At 40.6% G+C, this 19,934-nt stretch overlaps 2 protein-coding genes across 2 annotated transcripts in view; both read right to left on the reverse strand.

Annotated features, from left to right (window-relative positions):
* Positions 1-19,934, reverse strand: part of LOC311043227 (HLA class II histocompatibility antigen, DQ beta 1 chain-like) — a gene marked incomplete at its 3' end in the record, with an annotated part of 165,661 nt that overhangs the window by 18,406 nt on the left and 127,321 nt on the right. The gene's annotated exons all lie outside the window — the stretch shown is intronic.
* LOC311044503 (uncharacterized protein) overlaps positions 8,888-19,934 on the reverse strand; it is a 253,501-nt gene continuing 242,454 nt past the window's right edge. The window contains exon 11 of the mRNA XM_084056142.1: positions 8,888-10,283. The gene's annotated coding sequence lies outside the window, so the exon portion shown is untranslated. The remainder of the gene's footprint in view (positions 10,284-19,934) is intronic.

Genomic DNA, 19,934 nt, shown 5'->3' on the forward strand with positions numbered 1-19,934 from the left:
CACATGGCTTGATGAAGGCCCACAGTGTCTTTTATGCCAGGAGTTCTCAACCTTTTTCAGGCAGCAACCCCCCAAAATAATCATATGTGAACTGGGTGTGTGTGTGTGTGTGTGTGTGTGTGTGTGTGTGTGTGTGTGTGTGTGTGTGTGTGTGTGTGTGTGTGTGTGTGTGTGTGTGTGTGTGTGTGTGTGTGTGTGTGTGTGTGTGTGTGTGTGTGTGTGTCAGACCTGTATCTCCATCAGAGCTGTGGTAGTTCTGTGGGAAGTTGAGACAGACGACCTGCTTCTTAAAAACCTCCACGTCCTTGGGCTCCATTGTTCCTGTCCGCGCTGAGAGGGAATTCATGTTATAGTTAAACAGACTGTCCGCGCTGAGAGGGAATTCATGTTCTAGTTAAACAGACTGTCCGCGCTGAGAGGGAATTCATGTTCTAGTTAAACAGACTGTCCTCGCTGAGAGGGAATTCATGTTATAGTTAAACAGACTGTCCGCGCTGAGAGAGAATTCATGTTCTAGTTAAACAGACTGTCCGCGCTGAGAGGGAATTCATGTTATAGTTAAACAGACTGTCCACGCTGAGAGGGAATTCATGTTATAGTTAAACAGACTGTCCTCGCTGAGAGAGAATTCATGTTATAGTTAAACAGACTGTCCGCGCTGAGAGGGAATTCATGTTATAGTTAAACAGACTGCCCGCGCTGAGAGGGAATTCATGTTCTAGTTAAACAGACTGTCCTCGCTGAGAGGGAATTCATGTTATAGTTAAACAGACTGTCCGCGCTGAGAGGGAATTCATGTTCTAGTTAAACAGACTGTCCTCGCTGAGAGGGAATTCATGTTATAGTTAAACAGACGGACACTTCAAAATAACCAATAGTAAAGCAAAGCAAAGTTTGTTGTTTACCCAGGGTGTCGGACTAAGCACGAAGCTTGTTTCCAGCCGGACCCTGCATGGAAGCCTTGCTCAAGGGCTATTCAGCGGTGATTCATGATTGATGTGATGAATTGGGGAATCGAACTAGGGACCTTCCGGTATCAAGGCCGCCCCTCTAACCACTAGGCCACCGCTGCCACAAGTCACATGTCACATGCTCGGGTGGTGCAGCGGTAAAAGTCTCCGCTAACACAATGAACCCATGTTCGGGTAGCTCAGTCGGTAGAGCGCTCGAGCCTTTGGACCACAAGGTCATGGGTTTGATCCCGGGCATGAGTTGCACGGCTTGGGTGCGACAAGTCGTGCGGTAAGTACTGTGAGCTGATGGTAGGCGTGGCCCCCCACCTCAGCAATCCATCTCCCAGGGGTCTAGAGCATTGTAACGGGGACAGAGTCCTGTGTTATCGGCTGTTATACCGACAATAAACCTCTCCCGACCTACTTATCGGGGAAGGGCAGCCGGGCGGGAGGCAGGCCTTCATAACACTGAGGAAGGCCTGCGCGCTGAAACACGCCCGTTTGTCTGGTAGACTGCTGCTGCACATCTTCAACATGATTAAAGATTCTTACATTTCTACAGAGAGTCTTCTTTTTACGTATCTTCTAGTGAAACTTACTGAACTGCAGGATGTATCTCCCGGTGACGTCTCCGTTCCTGAAGGTGTCGGTCCACAGCAGACAGTCGTCACAGGACTGCAGGATGTGACCCTTGTGGTCCGACAGGTTCTCTGGGGGGGTCAAAGGTCACACCATGGATTTGATGAGTGGAAAACAATTCACCATCCATTCACTCTAATCTGTCACTATATAGACAGGGGTGCACATAACTGGTGTGCAGGTGCGCATGCGCACCCAAAATAAAAAATGCGCACCACATCAGGCGACGCGAGGCGCTTTTGCGCACCAACAGCTGGGACAGGAATTTCCCAGCTTTTATTTTTTAGCAAAACTAAAAACTAAAAGCCTGGAGATCGAGGCTAGGAATTTACTTCCTGAAGCCACACTCACACAATCACTCTAAAGCACCCGTCGGCTCATGTACAGCCATTAGGCACAGGGGTAGAGATATGACTCGCGTCGCCTCGCATCGCCTCGCATTGCCTCGCTGGCTGCGGCTGTTAGAGGCACTCGTCACCGATGATGAACGCACCGTAATGGTGCAAAATATGCCGTGAACGTCCCAATCTGGCGGATAAAATCAGCGCAGCAGCACAGGGCACCAACCTTGGGGGCTTTATCTAACAGCGTGAGAAAAAAAAACGGCGAAAATCGGCGTAATTTAGAAGCAGAGCCCACTGTCCGGTGGGCACCGTGCTGAACCCCCCCCCCCCCGTTGACAAAACCGTCCGTGCTGAATCCCCCCCCCCCCCCCCCCCCCGTTGACAAAACTGTCCGGGCCGACCCCCCCCCCCCCGTTGACAAAACGGGACGGGCGCCATGCGCACCAAGTCACATGTCCAGGTGCTCTTCTGCGTACCAGACCTAAAAAGTTATGTGCACCCCTGTATATAAATATATGTATGGTCTCTGTCCAGAGGAAACCTCATTATGTCCAACATTTTTCAGGATATATATATAGACTATATAGACACATTATGACAACCTTCTATGTTGGGCTCCTTCACATTAATCTGATTTGAATCCTAGTTGCAACCCTTTCCTGTCACATGTAAGCCATACTGTAGGCCTGCTTGTACTTTGGGATCCCCTCTCCTGTTTTTAATCTGGGTAGATTACCCCCTCATTGTTTTTAACATGTTTTATATTTGCTTAATGCCTAGTAGGCCCTATAATATGTGTATGTGGTTGTAGGCTCTATAATATGTGTATGTGGTTGTAGGCTCTATAATATGTGTATGTGGTTGTAGGCTCTATAATATGTGTATGTGGTTGTAGGCCCTATAATATGTGTATGTGGTTGTAGGCTCTATAATATGTGTATGTGGTTGTAGGCCCTATAATATGTGTATGTGGTTGTAGGCTCTATAATATGTGTATGTGGTTGTAGGCTCTATAATATGTGTATGTGGTTGTAGGCTCTATAATATGTGTATGTGGTTGTAGGCTCTATAATATGTGTATGTGGTTGTAGGCTCTATAATATGTGTATGTGGTTGTAGGCTCTATAATATGTGTATGTGGTTGTAGGCTCTATAATATGTGTATGTGGTTGTAGGCTCTATAATATGTGTATGTGGTTGTAGGCTCTATAATATGTGTATGTGGTTGTAGGCCCTATAATATGTGTATGTGGTTGTAGGCCCTATAATATGTGTATGTGGTTGTAGGCTCTATAATATGTGTATGTGGTTGAGTGACTTACTTTCTCCTTTCTCTTGTGGTCTTCCAGAGGGTACTGGTGACAGGATGTCCCGCCCCCCTAGGGTGCAGCAGTATAGGACATGGTGTTGTGGGTAAATGCAGAGACATGCAGCTTTATCTAGACCAGTGCTTCTCAACCTTTTCAGGCCGCAACACAACACCCCCCCCCCAAAATAATCATATTTGAACTGGAGACCCCCCGAAAATAAACATATTTGAACTGGAGACCCCCCCAAATAATCATATTTGAACTGGAGACCCCCCCAAATAATCATATTTGAACTGGGGACCCCCCCAAAATAAACATATTTGAACTGGAGACCCCCCCTCAAATAAACATATTTGAACTGGGGACCCCCCAAAATAAACATATTTGAACTGGGGACCCCCCAAAATAATCGTATTTGAACTGGAGACCCCCCCAAAATAATCATATTTGAACTGGAGACCCCCCCAAAATAATCATATTTGAACTGGGGACCCCGCACCCTGATAAGCACTTGGAACATAGGAGTTGAGGCATTACTTTTTGACTCGGTTCCACTTATAAATATTGTGAAAATAGCAGATCTACAAGCTCACAACGCCTCGGCGTTGTGAAATGTTTTGCCTCTTGTTTTGCCTCTTTCTTATATTATTTAACGATTGTTTGACGATTTGGCCAATGTTTGACCAATTGTTTTTTTTTTTTTGTATTTATTTGTATTTTTAGGTATTTTTATTTGAGGTACTTCACTTCCCTGGGGGTCCTGATCCACAGGTTGAGAACCACTGATCTAGAGCTCTGGCCTGTATCAGATATTGTGTCTTTGTTTTGTTACACAAATGTTTTGTATATGTTTTTAACATGTTTCTTGTATATTAGTGTTATCCATACACCTTTCATCACACAGAGTGCTCAAATACATTGCATTCCCGGCCGATCCAGGGGTGGCGCCATAGCCCCATTTCAGTGTGCAAACTGTCCGTTTCCGGAGTAGAATAAGTCCCAGTAGGAGTGTTGCCATGTCCTACCTCAACTTTTGGCTTGTTTTTCTCGAGGTGAAATTCGGCTTATTTCTCTCGCTAGAGTTGGCTTGGTTTTGGAGGTGGATTGGCTTATTTCTCTCACAACGGTTGGCAACACTCACTGCCCAGCAAAGACCCTCCCGTTGACGCTGATTCACTGCAGCTGTGAGAGTCCTGTATCAACACGGTGCTGTCACTGTCAGTGACTAGTCTCCATATTTATATATGCTATTTACACCAGTTAATAGTATTTATGCCATCCTTAACATGTCCTAAACTGTGATCGAGATATGAGATAACTTTCTTTAGTTAGTTTTCTTTCTTTACTTTTTCTTCATGCAAAGCCAGCCAATTGATGAGTTCAGTTGACTGTTGTGACCTCACTTGCCCTATTGGGATTAACCTTTGAGTGGATGGTGACCTATATAAACCTCTGTGTGTGTACGCCCATTCCCATGTATATGTCCTGATGAAGATCTGAATAGATCAAAACGTTGACAAGACAATACAAATACAGCAGAGCTTTTTCAGCATCACCATGGTGTGCAGACTCTATTCTAGTGTACAAATGGAACCCGTTAGGGTCCATTTGGTTCCATTTGTACACTCTCTGAGTGACAGACCATTTGGTTCCTAACTATCTATCATTTAGCTGGGGACCCCCTGGAACTCCCTCATGGACCCCTGGGGGTCCCCGGACCCCACTTTGAGAACCACTGCCTTAGAGGACAATATAGGATTGATTGATTGATTGATTGTCATCCTTCATACGTATATGTTGAGAAGTATGTATGTTAGAAAGTGAAACAAAACATAGACCACAGAAACCCTCAAACAGGGTCAAACGCCAAAGCATAAAGATGGGACGAGATTAAGGCGAGATTTAAAAGTATCGATGGTGGGGGCCAGTTTAATATGGGAGGGGAGCGCATTCCATAAAATAGGGGCTGCTACCGAGAAGGCTTGGTTACCTTTGGTTTTCAAATTTGAATTTGGGACCTCAAGTTTCAACTGGCCCGTAGACCGTAGTGACCTGGGGGGGTTATACACCTCTAGGAGTTCAGATAGACACTGAGGTGCCAGGACCATTCAGTGATTTAAAAACAAACAATAACATCTTAAAATCAATTCTGAAGTGAACTGGGAGCCAGTGAAGTGAAGCCAGAATGGGTGTAATGTGGTCACGCTTGCGGGTTCCCAGACGTGCCCCAGCTTTTTGGACTAGCTGTAAACGTGCATTATAAATGGTAAAATGGTAAATGGTGCATTTATATAGAGGCTTTGTTTAAGCCAACATAAAGTGCATTACAGTAGTCCAAGCGTGTGGTGATAAAAGCATGAATGGCACGCTCTAAATCATTAAAAGAAAGCACAGACTTGATTTGGGCGAGCAGCCTTAGATGATAAAAGCTGGACCTTACCACAGCATTTATTTGTTTATCACGTTTGAGCACATTGTCAAATTTGACGCCAAGATTTGAGACAACGGATTTAACATAAGGCTGCAGGGAACCAAGGTCAGAGGGAACAACACCAGGACCACTAGGCCCAAATAATATGACCTCTGTTTTACTCTCATTTACACTTAGAAAGTTAAGAGCCATCCAAGCTTTAATGTTGCTTAGACAGACAGACAGACAGACAGACAGACAGACAGACAGACAGACAGACAGACACTGTGAAACATGGTTGCCACTCCGGAGACGGTGGCGTTTGCTTCACCGTAGATACAGCGATTACTGAGAAACAGGAATCACGTGTTAACTCATACATGTGACAACAAACTGATCATACAGTTTACACGTCAAAGTGATAGATTAATCACTTTATTACAAGCCAGATGCTGTCAGACCAAGGGCCCAGCTTCCTGCTTTGAAATTGAGTGACAGTTCATAATGAATGGCCTGTAGATTCACTGTTTTACCCCTGCTGGTGTCAGAAAGAATTTTTCTCTATTCCAACTGGGTGGGTTTTTGGACGAACTTTAGACATGATTTTCTTACCTTAATAAACATTGTCATAAATACTATATGCTTCCAGTCACTAGTTTAAAGTCTTCTTTCAATCATCATGATATGCGTTTTGCTAAATTATGGTCCCATTTATTTTAAAATTGACGATAAAGTAGGGTGTGCTCTAGGAGGGGCGGGATGATTTGATTGACAAGCCACACAACCAATAGCATTCATTCCCCGCCCCCGCTCTTGATTGACAAGCTACCCAACCAATAGCATTCTTTTAGGGATTGATTTCCAGTTCCTATTCCCGGTGTCTTTTTGGCATATATTAAAGATGGCGGATTTCAAATCCCAGAACAATCGGCTTAATGTTCGGTCTGTAGGAACCATAGGTGTGGCCTTAGTCCATTCTTTTTATACAGTCTGTGGTTAAGACATACGAGCGAGTACAAGCAGAAAGGATTTAGCTGGAATATTTTCATGGAGAGAGAGGAATGAGCGAGGTCTCTCAACATGGGCAGCCTGTCCTACAGTAGGCTATTATTACGTCCTTCTGAGGATATAGGCTATGATGTAACATTGTTTAATGATATAACCGATATAAGAACAGGAGCTCTTCTTCACGTTGTGGGTTTTTAACCACAGGACTTCAGCAGGAAATTAGAGATAGGTAACTCCCACCAAACACCAGCCGTTATCCATTCATGTTTAACATTCATCAATCACTCCATAAACGTTCACATTATGACAGCCTTGCCAGGCTATCTCTCATGGACGTGCATGGTGTCACGGCCCGGGGACAGCACTGTGTTTTATGTGTAAAATAAGCAGCAGTCAGGTCTCCACAGAGCGCGCACTGAGCACATAATGGGTTAAATGAATATACAAAACCTATTCCATTCAGGACCATGTGATGGTATCATTCTTCACAAAGAACAGAATATGGTAATAATCCCACTGGCAAACACTGTAGGACTGCAGTTTACACTGTCTGCCAAAACACACATTATTCTAAGGAGAGAGATAACGTTACGTTACGCACTGGGAGGCAAAGGAAACCCTGACAAATGACTTGAATTCAATGAGAGCCAGGTGGTTTATTTCATGATCCTCTTTAAACTGTGGTAAAAGTGCATTAATCTGTGGAACTATTTGCCTCTATTGAGATGAATGAAAGAGTCCAGGCATGGCTTCTACTTGGTTACTTTATTTAAGGAGAGTAAAGAGTTAACATCACATGGCAGCTTCAGCAGGAAAGAGACAGAGTTCAACTCAGAATAGATATTTATACCCTGTTTTCTATAGGCTTGTGCACAATGTTTGTGTGTTGAGATCCAGATGTCTAAACAGTGTGTGTGTGTGTGTGTGTGTGTGTGTGTGTGTGTGTGTGTGTGTGTGTGTGTGTGTGTGTGTGTGTGTGTGTGTGTGTGTGTGTGTGTGTGTGTGTGTGGGGGGGGGGGGGGCATGCAAGGATGTGCTTCAGTGTGCACGTAGGTGTGTGTGTGTGTGTGTGTGTGTGTGTGTGTTACAAGTACTGAGACGGTGTGTAAATGTGTGTGTGCTAAATTAAGTTTGTGTCTGTGTGTGTGTGTGTGTGTGTGTGTGTGTGTGTGTGTGTGTGTGTGTGTGTGTGTGTGTGTGTGTGTGTGTGTGTGTGTGTGTGTGTGTGTGTGTGTGTGTGTGTGTGTGTGTGTTCAAATCTGTCTCCATAAGTCCTTAAGTGTGTTCATCTTAGGTATTTCTAGAACTATGCTATTTCAATATACCACTAAACCCAGCACCCTGACAGCTGATGTGTTCATTCTATCAGCATTCTATAATAAAACATCAATAAGGTAGGAAGGTTTGTGCTCTTGACAGAAAAGGCTTTACCAAAAGTTACAGCCAGGTGTGAGATGCCAGCAATGAAGTCCAGAGACAATACAATATCTAGTGTCAGTGTGTGAGCCTCCTCTTCTTTCTATAATTCAATAATCATCATTTAATAGTGAGTAGTTGTGGGACAGTGTGCGCTCCAGGTGGAGAGCTGCTCATTGGACAGGAGCCAGCCGGTGATGCCCTGCGTCTCTGGTGGTTCTGAAGTAGACTAGCCTATGGTAGTTTGTCTGTAAACCATCTATACAGTTAGCCGTAGATTACGACCAGTGGTGGAAAAAGTACTCAAATGTTTTAATTGACAAAAGTAGTGGCATGAAAATGTACTTAAATTACCAAAAGTAAAATTACTAAAATGTTTGAAAATAGCAGATCTACAAGCTCACAACGCGTCGCGATGCGACGCGTTGGGAGCTTGTAGATCGGCTATTTTCAAATAGCCTAGGTATAAAATAGGGCTAAAGTGGTTAATGTATGTTTCATAATGTCATAATGTATACAGTATCTAAAATGTAACTAGTAACTAAAGTTTTCAAATAATTGTAGTGGAGTAAAAGTACAATATTTGCCTCTGAGATGTAGTGGAGTAGAAGTAGAAGTATTGTAAATTGTAAATACTGGGTTTGGTGTGACCTTGTGGAAGTTAAAGTGACTCAATGTGACACAATGTTTCTGCTTCTTTTATTGATATTCAAACCAAGCAAATGAAACCCACAATCTAACGGCTAAACTTCAAACCATTCATGGTCAGGGGTGCAGATCCCAGGGAGAAAGAGGGGACACGTCTGACACAATAAAGTAATTAGAAATAAATTATATCATTTAAAATACATATTTCAAGGTTTTGTTTTTGCCACCATGTGTCCTGATCATCAACAACTACCACATAAATACATCCACAAGCTTCATCATCTTCATCATCATCACTTGTCCACAGAGCTGTTAACTAGTTTAATGAGTGAAGTTCAGCCAATATGAACGATAGAAACACAACAGTGGAGCTGAAAAACGGAAAGAAAAATAATACTGACCAAGGAATATCTAAACTGTCTGAATTAGACACATATTTTGTTCTTTACTTTAGTAAAGTTTGAACGACCTTTGTTATTGTTGACATTAGTTTGTTTCATATATTGAACATGGATTTGGTGTTTATTTAATGCTAAATGTCAGACAAACTGTAATCATTGTGAACATTATTAGTTTGTTTAAAATCTAAGCATTAACTCTATGTTGGTGATATTATTGATGTTCCCTCAGAAAGTTATTTATTGTGGTTCCCCCTTAAGATCTGCTCCCCTGCTCATGATTACATAATCATTACATTACAGTCATTTAGCAGACACTTTTAACCAAGGCGACTTACAATAAGTGCATTCAACATAGGTAGGCAAGAAAACTACTAATCACCAGAAGTCTGAAGTGCATTCTCTTCTAAAACAAGCAACTAAGAGTATACCTAGGGCTAAGGTAAAAGTACAATATATCAGCTTCCTACTTTCTTAAACAGATGAGACACATAGAGAAATCAAATGAGCAAGAGCTAAAACAAATAAGTGATGATTACATATAAATCATTGCTTAATATAAATGATTGCATGTCATCAGTGTTTCCCATTAATTTCCTAGACTATGGCAGCCCACCATTGTATAATTTGGGTGGACCCATCACCTCAGACCATCCTAGAGGATTAGGTCCACCCATCACCTCAGACCATCCTAGAGGGTCTAGGTCCACCCATCACCTCAGACCCCTAGAGGATCAGGTCCACCCATCACAGGGACTGATGTCATAATGATCGTAACACATTAATTATCACACATTATAAATGATTACATAATAAATGACTTTAACCTCACTAAAACTATGTCTACAAACCTAACCTTAACCCTAACCTCACCTCAAAACCACGTCGACCTGGGAGAAAAAGACTCCACAAGTCTCCACACTAATTATCGTTAGCCTTGGCTAGCCAATTAGCATTTTTAATTGTTTAAAAGACACATCTGTGAAAAAGGTTGATGATGTCATCATTGTGCTGCTGTTATGATTATTTAAAAGGTTGATGATGTCATCATTATGCTGCTGCTATGATTATTTAAAAGCTGAATGGACACACATGTATTGCCTCCTCTCTCCACCAGGGATGACTCTCTGCTTCTCTGAAAAACACACCCAGGTGTTCTGTGAAAAGACAATAAACCAATAAGAATCAGAATGTATTAACTGTGTGAACATGTTAACACTTTAGAATAACCTTCCTTTACTGTATAATAGTAAATTCATCATTCTCAAATTATTAGTTAATGTGTTATTCATGACTTGTTAAATGTTTGTTAGTGGTTAATGATTTAAAACTATGCTGTAAATAGTTAATAGATCATGAACAAGTTATTAGTAAACTAGCTAAAAACCTAACCTCCCAGCAGCCTCCCTGCAACTACAGTAACCATCAAAGTAGAAACAACTCCGTCCATTCAAACAATATTTGCCCAATACTTTGTCAATAGTGTATCTTAGTAGGAAGGGCAGCTCAGTTGGTAGAACACTCTCCTTTGGACCACAAGGTTCTGTCTTTGATCCTGATAGTGATGGAATGATCATTGTTTTCAATGAACTGAATCATTGGGTTCAGTTCACTGACATGTTGTGTTCAATGAACTGAATCATTGGGTTCAGTTCACTGAAATGTTGTGTTCAATGAACTGAATCATTGGGTTCAGTTCACTGAAATGTTGTGTTCAATGAACTGAATCATTGGGTTCAGTTCACTGACATGTTGTGTTCAATGAACTGAATCATTGGGTTCAGTTCACTGAAATGTTGTGTTCAATGAACTGAATCTTTGGGTTCAGTTCACTGACATGTTGTGTTCAATTAGACACAGCTACCATATACCCAATGGTTACACTGTAAAGGTCCTTACACCTGAATGAGATAAAATGTTCATTAGTTTGTCAGAAAACCACCAAAACACAAGTTGGATGACCTCTACTCGTTAATTCTGCTAGTTTAATCAAATATGCAAATTATCTCATTAACTATGCGCAATACAAAAATGACCCAAGCAGGGATGGATTCTACGCGAAAAATCATAGTAGGAACAACTGAGAGAAGTTAGATACACCCGTTAATCAAGTTGTTATAGCTTTTGCCCTGTCTAAATGTACTGAATCATTGGGTCCTGATAGTGATGGAAAGAATTGAAAATAATTAAAAAGAAAGAGGAAATGAACCTGGGTGTGTGGGAGGAGTCTAAAGATCATCATTTGTCGGCACCAGAATACGACCTGATAGAAGAAGAAGAGAGACAGTTAAAACAGACACACAAATAAATCCTATGTACTGTATTGTGTGTATTTCTCCATAAAATGCATAAATGTACACACAACACAACAAAATAACACAATAACTCAACAACACAATAACACAGCAACATTAGGGTTCAGTCATCAGGGTCACATGTTGCATGAGAACTAATGTGAACATTTGACTCTTATTTAGGACTAAATGTAACACTGATGTATTAAAGCTAAATGTGACAACATAGAACACACTTTGACCTCTAACTAGGTCGTCTAAACTGGTCTAAACCGGTTAAGGTTCTAAACCAATATAAACCAGTTTAGGTTGTGGCTTTACATGTTTGTTTGTTTGTTTGTTTGCATTTATTTGAGGGTTCCACATGTCATGTGATCCTCTGTTGATCTGACCTAATTTCTTCCACTGGTAGTATAATAATTAATGAAACATGTTAATTAAATATGTTAATGAACATTGTTAATTAAACATGTTAATCACCTCGTTTCTTCCACTGGAAGTAGATGAATCCAGGCAGGAACAAGACCAGACCCAGAACCAGACCTGATGCTCCCATGGCCACCTTGTTCTTCACTGACTCTGGCATGGAGTCATCTGACAATACAAATATTATATTATATAACATTACATTATTACAGTAGATTAAAACATCTTGTTCTTCACTGACTCTGGCATGGAGTCATCTGACAATACAAATATTATATTAATTATATGATATATTATTACAGTGGATTAAAACACCTGGTTCCTCACTGACTCTGACATGGAATCATCTGACAATACAAATATCATATCATACTCTAGTCACAGAGACCTACCCCCCCCATCCCAACCCTTCATGCTGAGTGCCAAGCAGGGGGTCCTACTTTGATAGTCCTTGAACCGGCCGGGGATCGAACCCCGGCTTCTCAATCCTAGGGAAGACACTCAATTACCATTTATGTTAATGCAGCATTTATATAAGACCAGTTCCATCTCTCAGGACTGTTCTCATACTTTACAGTCAGTCTCAGCTCCTTCACTCCAGCAGCTTCTGACCATGATGTGTAAATTCTATAAATTCTATGAATTCTATAAATTCTATAAATTCTATAAATTATATACATTCTATGAATTCTATAAATTCTATACATTCTATAAATGTCTTTGTATCTGCACAGCCATTAGTAAACACAGATGATGGACCTCATCTAGACGTGACACTTAAGCTCTAAGTAGGTGAGGCTCTTGTCATGACCTTCTTATTAGAATAGTTACTTTTTTAGGATGTTTTAATGTATTTGTATAGATTTTTATTTCTGATGTCTGTATTATTATTGTGTCTTGTTTTTAATTGGTGTGCTGCTTCCTTTCTGTAAAACAAATGTATCTTCAGATACAAAAAGAGAAGAATGCTGGAACCCTTAAAAGTGACACATTACACTAATTACAGTAGATCACACTATATTATAGTATAGAGTACAGTAGATTACAGTAGATTACAGTAGATTACAGTAGATTACAGTAACTGACCCCAGTCCATCTTGATAGGCGCGGTCAGGCTGGGATGTTCCACCATGCATGTGACCTTCTCTCCTGATCTGTATCACTCACACACACACACACACACACACACACACACACACACACACACACACACACACACACACACACACACACTTTTTTTCTGCTGATGATCCTCTTCAAAAAGTAAAGCATGTTTTCTATCTGAGGAGGATGATCAGTACCTACACACAGTGTGTGTCTTCTGCACCTAAAATAATCGTGTGTCCTCAAGTAGAATGTGTGTCCATGTGGATCTGCTCAGAGCTGAAGCGGCCCCTCCTCCCCGCCCGGTCTGGCAGTGAGTGAGCAGCTGTTAATTAACACTAACATTAGGACAGATTGTGAAAGTAGCCGATCTACACGCTGAAACACACCGTGATTCAACACATTGATCCATTGATTCATATTTAGTTTTTTTGAAAAAAGAACTTGGACTATGTTTGTGTAGGAGCGTGAATGCCCCGCTGGGCTCTCCTCCGCTCTAGTGTTTATTATGTATTCCACTATTCCCTCCCCAATGCAGGAAAAATGGGACGGCAAGAGGCAGAAGAAACTTAGTAACGAGATACGCACGTAATAGCGTGTTCCTGTGTGTGTATTCATGTATAACGCGCCCGCGTGGGTCTCTGTGTGTGTTCGTCATGAGTGCACGATGACGAGCTTGCTGCGTGGTTGTGTCTGGAGTGGACTGGTGATAAACATGGTGTGTGTGTGTGTGTGTGTGTGTGTGTGTGTGTGTGTGTGTGTGTGTGTGTGTGTGTGTGTGTGTGTGTGTGTGTGTGTGTGTGTGTGTGTGTGTGTGTGTGTGTGTGTGTGTGTGTGTGTGTGTGTGTGTGTGTGTGTGTGTGTGTGTGTGCGTGCGTGCGTGCGTGCGTGTGACTTAATATTAGCCTGCCAATTAATGGGCCATTTTCAGCAAGTGAGTAACACTTGTTTTATAAAGGATATATGTATAGGTGTCTATCAGGTGTGTATTTCTATGTGTAGGTGTCTGTTACAGATGTGCCACTTCAAAACTTCACACGTTACTGTTTTTTCCCTGAAAGTGCCCTGAAAAGGCATTTTTTCCTCCCTGTTCTGCCCTTAAAATTGCACTGTTTTGCCCCTGAAAAGAAGTTGTCACTACACACCCCCGTTTTTCCCTTCAACAGACACCCATATACATGAGAACAAAAGAATGTGTGTTGAAGAAGGTGTCAGACTCATTATGAGAAGAAAGGTGATTTGAAGAGGTCCTTGACCAGTTGCTCAAATTAATTAGCATCATAAAAGCAGTGATCATCAAAATAATTCAGCATTTTAAATGCCCTTCTTTGTCCCTCTTATTGCCCTGGGAATCCCCTGAAAATTTACTGTCTTGGCGATGGCAGGACATGTGAAGTTTTGAAATGGCACATCTGTAGGTGTGTACCTGGGTGTGTACTCCAGGTAGGAGTGGTACTGGTAGTACCAGTAGAGGTGTGTATTTCTATGTATAGGTGTCTGTTAGGTGTGTACCTGGGTGTGTACTCCAGGTAGGAGTGGTACTGGTAGTACCAGTAGAGGTGTGTATTTCTATGTATAGGTGTCTGTTAGGTGTGTACCTGGGTGTGTACTCCAGGTAGGAGTGGTACTGGTAGTACCAGTAGAGGTGTGTATTTCTATGTATAGGTGTCTGTTAGGTGTGTACCTGGGTGTGTACTCCAGGTAGGAGTGGTACTGGTAGTACCAGTCTCCATCAGACACATCGGCATAGGAGAGACCAGAGGTCAAAGGTTCTTGACCTCTCCACCAGGTCACCAGGATCACTTTAGGATAGAAGTCGTAGCTGCTGCACCTCAGCATGTGAGTGTGTTCACCACGACGAGGGGGAGTCTCTGACTTCAGTCTCACTTTGGGCTCCACTCCTAAAAAAGATGATGATTATTATCATTACCAGTCAGAGGAACATGTCATTATCATTAATAATTGTATATCATCCAAATGAGATCCAAATGATCCAGAAAGCTGAAAAACACTTGGTCTTCAACCAGCCAAAATGTTCACGTTTCCCGGCTCTCCCCCGTTCTCCTCTCCCTCCATTGGCTCCCAGTTGCTGCCCTCACAGAGTACTAAACACTGATGTTGGCCTACAAAGCAACCAAAGGTATGACACCCCCATATCTTCAAGCCTGATCCAACCATACAACCCCTCCCGCTCACTCAGATCAGCTAACACAGGGAAGCTGTCAGAACTAAAACACAACGCTCCACACGTCCTAGACTCTTCTCTCTTCTCTAAAACACCCTGGGCAAGTGCTTTACATGAACAAAAATAACCAAGCAATAGCATTTCATGAAAATAGTAGAAACAAACAAAATGACACAACACACATAATCCTGTAAAATATTACTAAAGTGATTAAAAACATACAAAACAAACTAGTAAAGACAATAATTAAATATAAAATCAGGGTAAATGAAGTGTATAGAGGTGTGTTTTATCCTGCATGGTTCTTTTTAAAGTTCATTTAAAAACATTAATCCTGGTGTCTCTATTTTAGGAAGGTCATTATATGTAGGTGAAAACACTCAGAAATAGATCTATATGTTTCATTTATACTCTGTGTACGATGGTGACACCACATGTTGTGAGCTTGTAGATCTGCTATTTCCACTGTGTGACAGCGTGTTAGGATACAGTATAAATCAAGAGGATCTGAAATGTTTCTCATAATATTAACCCATTCAATCCGGGAACGCATCTGTGTCATTTAAGATTTATTTGGCTATTCAGATCTACATGAAAAAATAGCAGATCTACAAGCTCATAGCGTGGCACAGAGTGCCGCAGAGCTTGTAGATCTGCTATTTTTTCAAAAATCGTCACAATATGTGTAACTCTTTAGATATATATATTTTTAAAGCAAACATTTGTCAAATATGTTGTTCCAGGGACCCCCAGAAGCAAAGATTTGAGTTACAAATGTTCCCTTTAGAATATATACATTCAAGATTTGCACAAATTTTCACGGTTTAAAAAAAAAAAAGCAGACATACAAGCTCACAGCACGGCACTCGGTGCCGCACTATGAGCTTGTAGATCTGCTATTTTTGAATAGCTAAATAAATCTAAAATGACAGAGATGCGTTCTGGGATTGAATGGGTTAAGGAATGTTTTTTTTGTTTTTTTTAAAGAGGGATAGGGAAATGGGGAGAGAGATGGGGGGGGGGGGGGGGGTGACACGCAGTAAAGGTCGTCGGGAACGGGAGTAGAATCCGCGACACGCTGTCACACTACGGCCCAGACCAAGGGATGTTTCATAATCATTGTCAGATCAATATTAACACCATTAATCATCTCTGAATAGAATGATTTATTATGATGTCATGTTATAGTTTATGAGGTGATGAGTGTTGAGTGCTGCTCTGAGATCAGCTCACCTCTCTTGTTCAGAACAGCGGAGTAGTAGTTCTCAATGTTGTGTTTGCAGAATGCCTCTCGTTCTGCTCTCCTCACAGCCAGTTCTGTAGGATCTTTATTGAAGCGCTCTGCGTTCTTCACACCAAGCTCAGTGTATCCAACCCACTGATCTACTCTACTGTCCCACCTGAGGATCTCATCACCATCGAAATTCACTGAGTATATGAACTGTATGTCCTTCAGCTCACTGGAGTTAAACACACAGCGGGAAGCCCTATAGTACACATATCCATCTGGAAATAAACAATTAAAAATGACATTAATGTTCAGTTTTATTATCATCTGTATAATATCAACACCAGGCTAACTGCCCCTTATCGGCCAAATATGTCACAACATATACAGTCTGTCTGTCTGTCTCTCTGTCTGTCTGTCTGTCTGTCTGTCTGTCAGACCCCATCATGTATTTCCAGGATAACAGAGATAACACTCACAGAAAGGTTGTTATTTAGAGAGAAATGCCTCACAATATGAATACATTTTCATGTGTTTTATTTTGATGGTAACTGTTGTATAATCGTACTGTATTGGATTTTGACATGACTTTTACTTGAAAATACAAGACAATAAATTAAAGTGTGTGTGTGTGTTATTTAGAAAATATGTCACCATAAAAAAACATAAATGCTTAATATACATGCTTAACCCATTTGGCACGGCACTCGGTGCTGCGCTATGAGCCTGTAGATCTGCTATTTTTGAAAAATCATTAAAGTTTGCGCAAATACTTGAATATATATATACTTTTAAAGCAAATATTTGTAACTCAAATATTTGCTTCTGGGGATTCTACAAATGTCTTCTAAATCCTAAACAGTTTAAAAAAACATGTTATAATATCAGTGGTTCACAAACTTTTTTCATGATTGTTTTTTCAAAAATAGCAGATATACATGTTCATAGCGCGGCACTTCGTGCCACCATATGAACTTGTAGATCTGCTATTTTTTGAACAGCCAAAGAAATCTAAAATGACAGATATGTGTTCCTGGATTAAATGGGTTAAACATTTTCATTAATGTTAAATATATTCAACAGTTTTAGTTAATAACTATTGTGTTCATAGTATTCATGTACCTTTCACTGGTGGTTTCTTCAAGGCAGTGAGAATGGTGTCCAGCTGGCCTTTGCAGAAGTGCTGATCACCCACAGCTCTTGCATAACCTCCTACCCAGGTGATTGGATCTGCAAACAGAGGCAGAGGGTACACCATCTTCCCTTTGTTGTAGTCTGCGTACCCCAACACTTCACCATCCAGTGCTGCCATCTTCTCTTTATATGAGTCTTTAACTGTGTCTGAACAGCCAAGGAGTTGAATGTACTCATGGAACACTGGAAATAAAACAAAGGTGACATTAAATACAACAACAAACTTCATCATCATCATCATCATCATCATCATCATCATCATCATCATCATCATCATCATGTTAAACAGTCATGTTTGGTTCTAAAGGTGAATATTAGAAGTATCTTCCTGTCAAACATTTTATTCAACAGATTTAAATGTTTTTATAATATTATGAAACAGATTCATAATGATTTATTTCAGGATGTGAACATAACATTATATAATATAATGTAATATAATATACAGTGGTGGAAAAAGTACTCTAATGTTTTACTTTAGTAAAAGTATCAATACTGCAATGTAGAAATACTCTGTTACAAGTATAAGTCCAGAATTTTTAATTTACTTGAGTAAAAGCACAAAAAAGTATTGGTGTCAAAATGTACTTAAAGTATGCTACCAAAAGTAGAAAGTACTCATTATGCAGAATGTCCCATTTCACACATTTTCAATTGTATAACAATCTTTTGAAAATAGCAGATCTACAAGCTCACAATGTGTCGCATCGCGACACATTGAGAGCTTGTAGATCTGCTATTTTCTAATGGTCTAAATGTATATGGGGCTGAAGTGTCTGTTTTGTAATCAAAATCTACAAAGTAACTACTGTAGTAACTAAAGTTTTCAAATAATTGTAGTGGAGTAAAAGTATAATATTTGCTTTTGAGATGTGGTGGAGTAGAAGTAAAAATACTGAAAATTGTACTTCAGTACAGTACTTGAGTAAATTGCTGAACATATGGAAATGTATTATAAAGTAATTCATGTTGAACAGCTCACTTTAGGATAAAGGCTATAAATCATTTTATCACTTGATTTGCCTAAAGAAAGAATATGATATTGACTGACAGGTTGAAATGATGCTGAGGTGTACTGGAAGGCTTGCAGCAGAAAGAGACCTTTTGTGGTTTGTCCCAAGATTTGATGGATTTAATGTAAACGTGAATCATTTGATTTTCTCAGGTATTTAACCTGATGTTATTAATGATTTAATGTACTCATGTATAATTGCTGATAATATGTATAATTGTATTTACTGAATTATGCTCAAGTATAAGACACATCTTGGGGGAAATTTAACCCAGTTTAACCCACCCCCCGCAGTATGCCCATATATGGCCATGCTGATAATGTCGGTGCAAAGTAAGCGTTTTTTGTGTGTGTGGGTGGCTGTTGAAAAAGACACGAAAGACACATACACACACACTGACTTCTAAGAATCACGCCTACGTGCACACACATACACTCACACTGACTTTCTTAACTTTCAAAGAATCACCAACGTGCACACCTACGTGCACACACACATACACACATTATTATACCTATTTATAAGAAATAATATTAATAATTGGTATTATACATTTTTGGAACTACCACATTTAGACTGGCCTGTATTTCAGGCTGAATGAGATCTAAATGGAACCTCCTCCTTTTTAATATAAATACTAAATGAGTTTAGGACAAGCCTAAATTAAGGCATTTTTAAATCTGACCAGACAGACATGAAACATTCCTAGATTTCATTTATATTTGTATTTTGTATTGTTAAATAAATACACATCTGTAATCCCACTATGAACTGAGCAAATAAAGGGAAGCTTTTAATCTGCCAAAAAGCCTCATTTTCTGAGATAAATAGACTAGGTTTCTTCTGAAGGACATCACCACGCCCTCGGTGAGTATGGGAATTCCACACAAACGGCTACATTATTGATATAATACACACCTCATTCAGGTAGAGATCTGTAGCTGATGCAATGATTTGTGAGTAATGACTTTATTCTATGATTATGTGCAGTGGTTTTGCATGATGGTATAAATGTAAATATGGTTTGCATGGTTTGGCTCACTATCCCTGTGTGACTAGACTTAGGACCAATAGAATTTCCAAGTTGTAGGCATAGGATGTGAGTGGGTTTTGATAGGATGAGCATCAGTGCATTTCTCTAGACGGAGGAGTAGGACAGGTTGGTTCATTAGAGTCTTTTGAGTATTTTAACTGGTACAAGAGACATATAAGTGGACACTGAACGGTTGGTGGTCAAGTTGACATTTCTTCTGAAGCAGGCCAGTAGATTAAAGAGGTCCCTCTGTCCTCTGCTCTTCTTATAACTGTGATATCTCCAGGTCCATGTTGTGTCTTAAGTCAGGGACTGGACTACTGGGGGAGGT

Source organism: Gymnoscopelus microlampas, assembly GCF_963454915.1.
Source record: "Gymnoscopelus microlampas genome assembly, chromosome: 4".
Taxonomy (NCBI): Eukaryota; Metazoa; Chordata; class Actinopteri; order Myctophiformes; family Myctophidae; genus Gymnoscopelus; species Gymnoscopelus microlampas.